This window comes from Anarrhichthys ocellatus, unplaced genomic scaffold, assembly GCF_004355925.1.
Source record: "Anarrhichthys ocellatus isolate YVR2014 unplaced genomic scaffold, GSC_Weel_1.0 scaffold8, whole genome shotgun sequence".
In the NCBI taxonomy this organism is placed as follows: Eukaryota; Metazoa; Chordata; class Actinopteri; order Perciformes; family Anarhichadidae; genus Anarrhichthys; species Anarrhichthys ocellatus.
This window is the reverse complement of record NW_022280038.1, coordinates 6,060,148-6,068,269: the sequence shown is the minus strand read 5'-3', so window position 1 is coordinate 6,068,269 and position 8,122 is coordinate 6,060,148. Positions and strand designations below refer to the sequence as shown.

At 43.4% G+C, this 8,122-nt stretch overlaps 1 protein-coding gene across 14 annotated transcripts in view; it reads left to right on the top strand.

The window, feature by feature from the left end:
* Positions 1-8,122, top strand: part of neo1a (neogenin 1a) — a 167,935-nt gene that overhangs the window by 87,700 nt on the left and 72,113 nt on the right. The window lies entirely within an intron of this gene.

Below are 8,122 nucleotides of genomic sequence, written 5' to 3'. Positions count from 1 at the left end.
TATGTATATGTGTGTATATGTATATATGTGTATATGTATGTATATGTATACGTCTTTGAAAAGTGAATCCGCATTGCCTTCTCATTGATGTTCCCATGGCAACAACTGACCCAGGCCTGTCTTGCGTCCATCACCATCTCCATCCACGAGCCTCCGTGTCGTCTCTCCTCTGTCTGTTTGCCACAACAGGCAATCAGGAGCTGTCAGAGTGCCAACTGTGCTTCATCCCCATGTGTCATTTCCCATCAAGACACAATTGATTGTGCTTTATTTAATTTTTTCTTTTACTACCATGCACGCACAAAAGAAATCCAGCAATCAAAACAGGCGAGTTGTCTCACTTGTTACACGCACAATGCAGAGGCAGTTTACAGGCGTCTCACGGTGACTGTCCTCTAAAGAGCGTGTTATATCGCTCTCCTTCCTGAGCGAACGTTGTACAAACAAAGCGAGGAGTCGCTTCTGCGAAAAAAAGTGACAAATGTAGTAATCAGGCGGCGGTGGCTTCTCCTCGCCTCAGTTGTACTCTAAACAGCAGCTGCGCCTCAGGGCCCCGTCCGCTGATGGTCATAAATGTTTAGAAGGGCGTGCTTTGTGCAACATCTGGTCTGCACCCAGAGTGCTGTAGCAGCTAAAGATAGCCCTCCCCTGGTAAGAGCTATCAGAGATGTTAAGCCCTGTAGAGTTAGCTTAACACACTTAAAGGTGTCTGTTGGCTGCGGATCAATGCCCCGAATACACTTCTACTTCTCCACTAAGTTTCCGTCTGCGTCTTTGTTTTCAACAATGAAGTTATTTTTGTTTTCTCCGCCTCCTGCCGCCCCCGTCTTGAGGTTGTCATGTTGGAAATGTACCAATTGCCTGCTTGGGTCATTCTGCGACACCATTTGTCTTTTAACGGTTTTACTGTAGACAGTGACTGGTTACGAGGTCAGGAGACGCTCTTTTCTGTCATCTCATGCACCCGAGGGCCATTTCTACAGCCCAGTAGATAAAATAAGAAGCGCCGTTTGAGGCCGACTCCTGTGGAACGCCACCCATCCATCTCCTGTCCGTCCTTCAGAGGCGTGTTTCAGGGAGTGAGTGTGTGTGTGTGTGTGTGTGTGTGTGTGTGTGTGTGTGTGTGCTTTTGCTGATGCCATTGTTCCGCACACATTTCAGAGAGTTCAAAAGTACTGGTACATTCTCCCGTCACGGCTTTCTACTGATTGTTCCGGTGTGCCTGAGGGTTATTGGAGTAAGCTGTTCTCTTTTTTTCTAGCTCAGTCGTAAACCGGGGTTCGTTGTCGTGTGTTTATCTTAACAGACGGCTGTTTGGATCAGATGGAAACTGAACACATTTGACGAATGAACATTTAGACACGTTTTTATGGCCCAACATCATTTCTGTTAGGGCAGAACAGGCTCCCCCCCCCGCTGGTGGAAAAGACGAGTACGTTGACACAGCCAGACTGTGCATTTCCTCAGTCTGTCAGGCTTGTCAGGCTTCATGCATGATGTAGTGCCTCGGTGACTCCTTTATTAGATCCCAACACACAGTCATTAATTAATCCTGTTTTCACTCTTGTCAATCTTGGGAGACCTCCCACCTGTCAGCCCCCCGCCCCCCCGACAGGATTAAGGTTGCGCTTACTTTTTGAACTGTTGCGCGAGGGAAGAACTTAAGCAAACGTCTTCTACAAGCTGACAGGACCTTCAGAACCCCTGTTTGCCTCACTTCTCTTGACTTTGTTTAGCGTTGAAGCAGTAAACTTTCTTTCCTCCTAGTATATTGGGCAGATCCGAACTTGCAAGCGTATGTATTTTTAGATGAACACCCACAGTCTTTCTCATGAATTGCTGGCTATGCGTCTATTATATCTACTCATACATATCATGCCGTACAAAGTTTGTATTTAAACATTGAGGTTTTCTTCATGAAATACTTCAATCAGCCCCATTTTTTTTTTTTTTGTTTTTTTTACTACATCCCATGTTTGTATTAAAATAGATCTCCCTCTTGGTGTAGGATTTAAAGAATTCATGCTGTGGTTTCCATTTCACATGCAGAGCCACTTTAGAACATAACTAAAGCACCACCCATCAAAGCTAAACTACACGATGATCGAGGCTGCACTAGAGAGATAGAATAATCTATATTTTCCTCTGTGCAATTAGCCCTGAAGTGCCTTTATTAAGAGTGATATCGGGGGGGGGGTGAACAATGTTGTCTTCATGTTGTTTGGAGGGAATGCGTTTGAGTGGGTTTCGCAATACAATGCAATTACAGTTTGATAACAGAAGTATAAGCATCTGTCTCTGATGCAACTGGAAGACTGTTGGCTGTTATTTACGGCCCTGCTCGTGCACACAAGCTTGCGTGCACACACAAAGTGCATTAATGTATGTATAATCACACATGACCAATGCTTTACCAGTGGGAGATTTATTTTCTCCCGTTAAACCCTCTGAACACTTTGTCCAGCAGAGCTTTCTCAGAAGCCCAGAAGGAATCACTCCGCTGACTTTTTTTAATCCAATCTTAAGTAAAATGTAAACCCTGAAATTGGATGCATAACACTCAAAATAAGTGAAATATCTAGTTTTTTTTCAAAGCTTTAACCTAGCATTAAGAACATTTCTAAAGAGAAATATCTATACACATAACTTCTGAGCTTCTAAATCTAAACATTTTCTCTATTTTTACATTGCACTCATTTACCGATTCATAACGTGCAAGCTATCACAATCAAACACAATAACCCCACAGTGGACCCCACTGCAGCGCAGTCTGTAATATGCAGTGTTAGTCGACACCGTCACAGAGGTGTTGATGTAGCTCTTTTTTTATTTGGTTGGATTTGACTGCATTATGATGAATAATTTACACACAAGGTGTACAGAATGTAAGAAACGAATGCATTCCAATAAATCACCAACTTTTCCACCAACTACATGTTCAACACGTTAAGCTTTCTAAAGGTGGGATGTATTTCAGTTGTAACTATATATCAAACTGTGATATCTGCATGTCTTTCAAGAGTTCCCTTTTGTGTTTGACTCAGTGGAGTTTTGTTTATAATGTGCATTTGAAATCCTCTCGAAATACAAGCTACCAATAAAGCGTGAATACTTTACTGTTTTACTGTAAGACTAACTGTAGGTACGTAGGCTGAATGGCATGATTTCCTGTAATGGAGACTTTTTTTAGAAAATGTTCTCCCCCGAAGCTCTGAAACCTTCAATTAGGGAATTAATAATCACTTACGCAGCAGCTGGCCTTAAAGGGAGCAGGAACAGAAAGAGGCACTGAACTGAATAAAGCACGTATTGTACATATTGTACAGGGGGATTTTACATCAGGGAAATTTAGACCGTGGCTAAGCACACACTTCTCTAAGCCAATACATCTAATAGACATTCTTGTCTTTTTTTTTTTGGGGGGGGGGGGGGACTGCTTGATTACCCGGCCACTCCCCCCTTTCTCCATTCCAATCTCGGTCTCACATTCTCATTGCCATTGATTGGATGTCTTCACACTAATGTACTCTTGGATTCGACACCTCAACGGCTGAAATTGTTCTTTTTTTGGCTCAGCCAACTTGATTTGGCTCCGTCTATTGAAATTCATAAAAGCACTGAACAATAGGATTGTAGTCGTTGTTCTGGCCTTGTGTGAGGGGAGGGGGGGGTGCAAAACAGCGATGGATGTGTTGATAAGGGAGGACAATGGTGACAGGAAAGGCGGAGCCACTGTAGTGGAGGAGGGATTATTGTGCTTTAAAGGAGAACTCTACTCCCTTTAGACGGTCATACTCTAGCAAATATCAGTTTGTAACAGTCGGTGCATTCTAGGAGTTATTCTGACCTGAAGGGCTTTAATCTACTTTCTTAGTGGACCCACTTTCCTTCAACCTGACTTGTGTGCTTCAATTTCAGGTATTGATTTCCCACACATCCCAGAATGACTTTCACCAACCCCCAGAGCATGGGCGTGAACTTGTTGAATTCAGAGGGGGGGGAAGAGAGAGAAGTAGTGGAAATGATAGCGTGATCACAACGAGAGTCCCGGTTGCATTCTGCTCTACTGACTCTATCAGTGTAGAAATTGGGATCTCGGGCTCTTTTGTGATTCATTTCTTCCTCCTGATTGTTCACGATTGCAAACTGTCAAATCCGGAGAGAATACCGCGCTCTGTGATTGTAAGGGACGAACACCAAAACCACATTTACCGCTGAGCGATCTCCCAGTCTTCTGGTACCGAGCTTTATTGTAGATGTGCCGGAGGAAATCTCCAATAGCTCTTCTCTGCTGCACTTCAGTGTTTTCAGTGTTGCATTCAAGTACAACTGTACTTCACACAACTGTTCACTGTGCCAGCAGGGGGCGTTAGCTGCAGTCAAGAAGTGACTGGTCAGTCCAGCCCTCAGAGTTGAGTAAGTTGCATGGTTTTAGTTGGTATCCCATAATGCCTTTAGGCAGGACTCATTCAGCACAGGCACAATGTGTGTTTCTGTCTTTTCTTACTGAGATCGACTTTTGACAGCATTAGCATGACGTTTGGTGTATTTCCCAGTTTGTGTTGTGAGAGTATTGACAGTCAAATTGTTACAGTAGATAAAATAAAACTACGTTTGTGCAATACAGTTTTCAGTCATTTCAGATATTAAATTTTCTATCAGTTGACGCGTTCATATTTGTGCATTTGAAGAATTAACATAAAGTTCCTACAGCGGCAGAATTGTTGTTGTGTCAGAGATAAATGTGAGCTGATTTTGACTACTATGCTATACAGTACATGGATTTTCTTACCATGCCTCTGAATCATAATCTAGTCAGAGTTGGTAGATGTACATGCAACAATAAATACTTACATCATTGTATTAATAAATTAAACTATGCTGGTAGCAATGTTTATGTAAATATACCGGTAGTATTGGCCCTGATTAGTCACTTGGGGTAATTTCTACTGTATGCAATTAGGAAGTAAAGATTGAAAGCTTGAGATAAAGAGCAGCGACGTACTCGAGTTAGATCTCATCGGTTGGGTATAAACAGTCTAAATGGAAAATGTGAGCATGCTCTGCTGCATCGGTGTCCACGCTTTTGATTGCTTGACTTTTTTTTTTCCTTCCTTCCTTTTACGTTCCAGATTGTCCCAGTGGAAAATGTGTGATTTCATGTTGCCAGTCCAAACACAGCACTTTGTCAGGCTGGAGCCATATAAGGAGGTATAGCCCTCTGGCCACCTCCAAAATGGAAGCCAGGTTTTTCCCCTTAATTACTTAAACCGACTGCTTGAAAACTATGTAACACAGAGTGCCGTTGTACTTTAGATCCCAGGTGAAAGGCAGCCATTCTGCAGCCGGTTACTAATTCAGTTGAATCTACAGGGAGATCCTTAAAGCCTTCTGCATATTCCATTAAGCTGCTCATTGTTATTCTATACCTGATTTTAATTAAGAATAGTAGAAACCCAACTGTGTGATTTAAGTGCATACGCACGCGATGTTACCCTCGGTTTTGCTCCGAGGCATTGTAGACGGTCGTTACTCCTGTTCGTAGCTCTCTGCGGCACACTTCTACTCTCGGCAAATATCCATGCAGTGATGGACACGTCCATTTATTCATTCATGTGATATTAGCATTCAGAGAATCATAAGCTCTGCTGGCAAAGCCAAGCAGGTGATGTAGGGTTTGGGTGAATCTAACGAGCCACTCTTCACAAAGGAGGCATCTGGCAACCACTTTATTATTTCTTCTATAATAAAATGTTGTGTGGAGCCACGATAAGTTAGGCACTCGCATTCTTTTTTTTTTTTTTTTTTTTTAAATATCTCATTTATGCCGTTTGAAACGAGCAGAGAAACTGCTTCCCATCAGCGTTAGACTCTCGTCATTATTGTGTTTTGACCACTGAGACATTATTGCTCTCCTGCGATCATTTGGCCTCATCACACTCCGGTATTAGGCGTTGAGATTGGCAGCGCCGCTGTTCAATAGATGTTGCTGAGCAAGGGTGTGGACAATGAAGCTCACCACCCAGTCGATTCAGATGGAGAATTGTGATTAATTGCAAATCGATAGTGTTGGCATCGACACACACCCACTTCCCATCTACGATGCAACCGCCTTGACACACACACTTATTGTGCTTAATGTACACTTTAGGTAGTCCACATAGCACGCATGCACAAACTCACACATGCATGTACGAGACATCATATTGGAAGCGTCTACTTCATTAACACTGGCTACATCTTAAGTCACGCCTGTGTGAGTTAGGATCCACACACCCGTAAGGCACAGCAAACTGATGAACTCAGCCTGGAGAGATGTGGCGACGGCAGGGGAACAAAGGATTAGTCGATCGAGAGCTGGAAGCACAGAAGAATCGCTGCGGACGGAGCGCTCCCCGGGATCTGAACTGAACTTGTCACGGGGTCTTTGTGGAACCGTCATCCCTCGTGGTGTCTGCAGACGACTGTCGGGGACTCTCGCCTGTGTCCTCTTCGGGCTAAATATCAAGTCTCAAGCCGTTACACAAAGCCGCGGCTCTATCTGTCACTGTTAGATCTGAGGCGCGTTAACTCGGACCATCGTCCTCAACCTCGTCTTTCGAAATGTCACTGCTCCCCAAGCCAAAGCACTGTCTTAACATTTCGGTTGAAAGCCGGTCCGTGCCTTCTAGTTTGCGTGGAGGTTACTACGAGTGTTTGTGCTTGATACATGACGATAAGAGTGCTGAATTGTTCAGTGTATTGACCGCGGTGTAAGCTAGTGTCATTTTTCTGTCCATGTTTGTCGAGCAAGATTAGACAAACGCATCTACTTGACTGTATGTCGAGCAGATATTGCCCATCTATTAAATATCAGCTACCATCCATCCCATATCGCCCCCCTGAAGACCTGAATAATGTTTGATAATGTCTCAAAAACACAAAAACAATATGCCAAAGCTGAGGTGACACACGCTCACTGTAGTAACATGAAACACATCGGTAAATATAATACTTAACAGAGAAAAATCGTGTGCATTTTGTTGATATCATCAAGATAATGAAATATTGCAGCATAACTGGAAAGATAAAGGACCACCTGTGAGCGTATATCAGCTTACATTTGATGGTGTAAAAGAGCATGACATTTAGATTCAATTAATTCATTTTGACAGTAAACACCATTATCAAGTAACTGCTGTTATATCACCCTGCAGTGAATTTCATCCTTTAAAAACATCTATTTTTCTTGATGAATCTTCTTTGAAAATTCCCGATATATATCGCAGAATTCCCCTTCATGTTGGTGAGACTGATTACTCAGCCTGCACTACAGCTGCTAATCATAAAAAGTATTCATTCAGCGGGGAGCTTCGGTGACTCTAATCTAAATGATTCAGCTGAGGCTTTTCTTCTACCCCGGCATGATTATACAGTAGGTGATTGGCAGCTTCGAAACAAAAATATCAGCACTGGAATCGCCTAAGCCCATATTAGCTGAACTATTGTGCTCAGAGAAGCTATGCTCGTTGGCCCGGACCAGACGAGAATCTGTAGCTGTTGGGGCCTTATCACGAAGTGTGATTTACCCCGGAGACATTCTTGGCAGGGGATTTGAAGAGCTGTCTGTAGGTGAGAGAGGGCAACGACGACAAGTCATCACTCAGCAAGCCTTCAGCGTCACGTCCTGTGTAAAGACACAGTTACAGCAGGCACAAATGCATTCATTAATAGATAACATGAAAAAGGGGCCACACACACACACACACACACACACACACTACCAAGGAGACAACCACAGCCCAAAAACTCATGAGGCCCTCCTTCCCTCTTCTCTAATAAACCCAAGAATACTATTTGCCAGTTCACACATTGTAAGTTGTTTTTCATTGAAGCCATTGTTTGCGATTGTTTCGAACGCAGCCCGCGAGTGTTGGTTTCAGATCAATGGTTTCAAACGCGGGAAATAATTATTTTGCGTCGAGTTCAAAGTCGGGCTACGGCAGCACAAACAGCCTGTGGAGCCAGCCTTTTTTAATTAGTGCTGTGTGTCTACTGCTCTGCGTGGCAAGTTAACATCCCCCATCGTAAGTGATTGTGTGTGTGTGTGTGTGTGTGTGTGTGTGTGTGTGTGTGTGTGTGT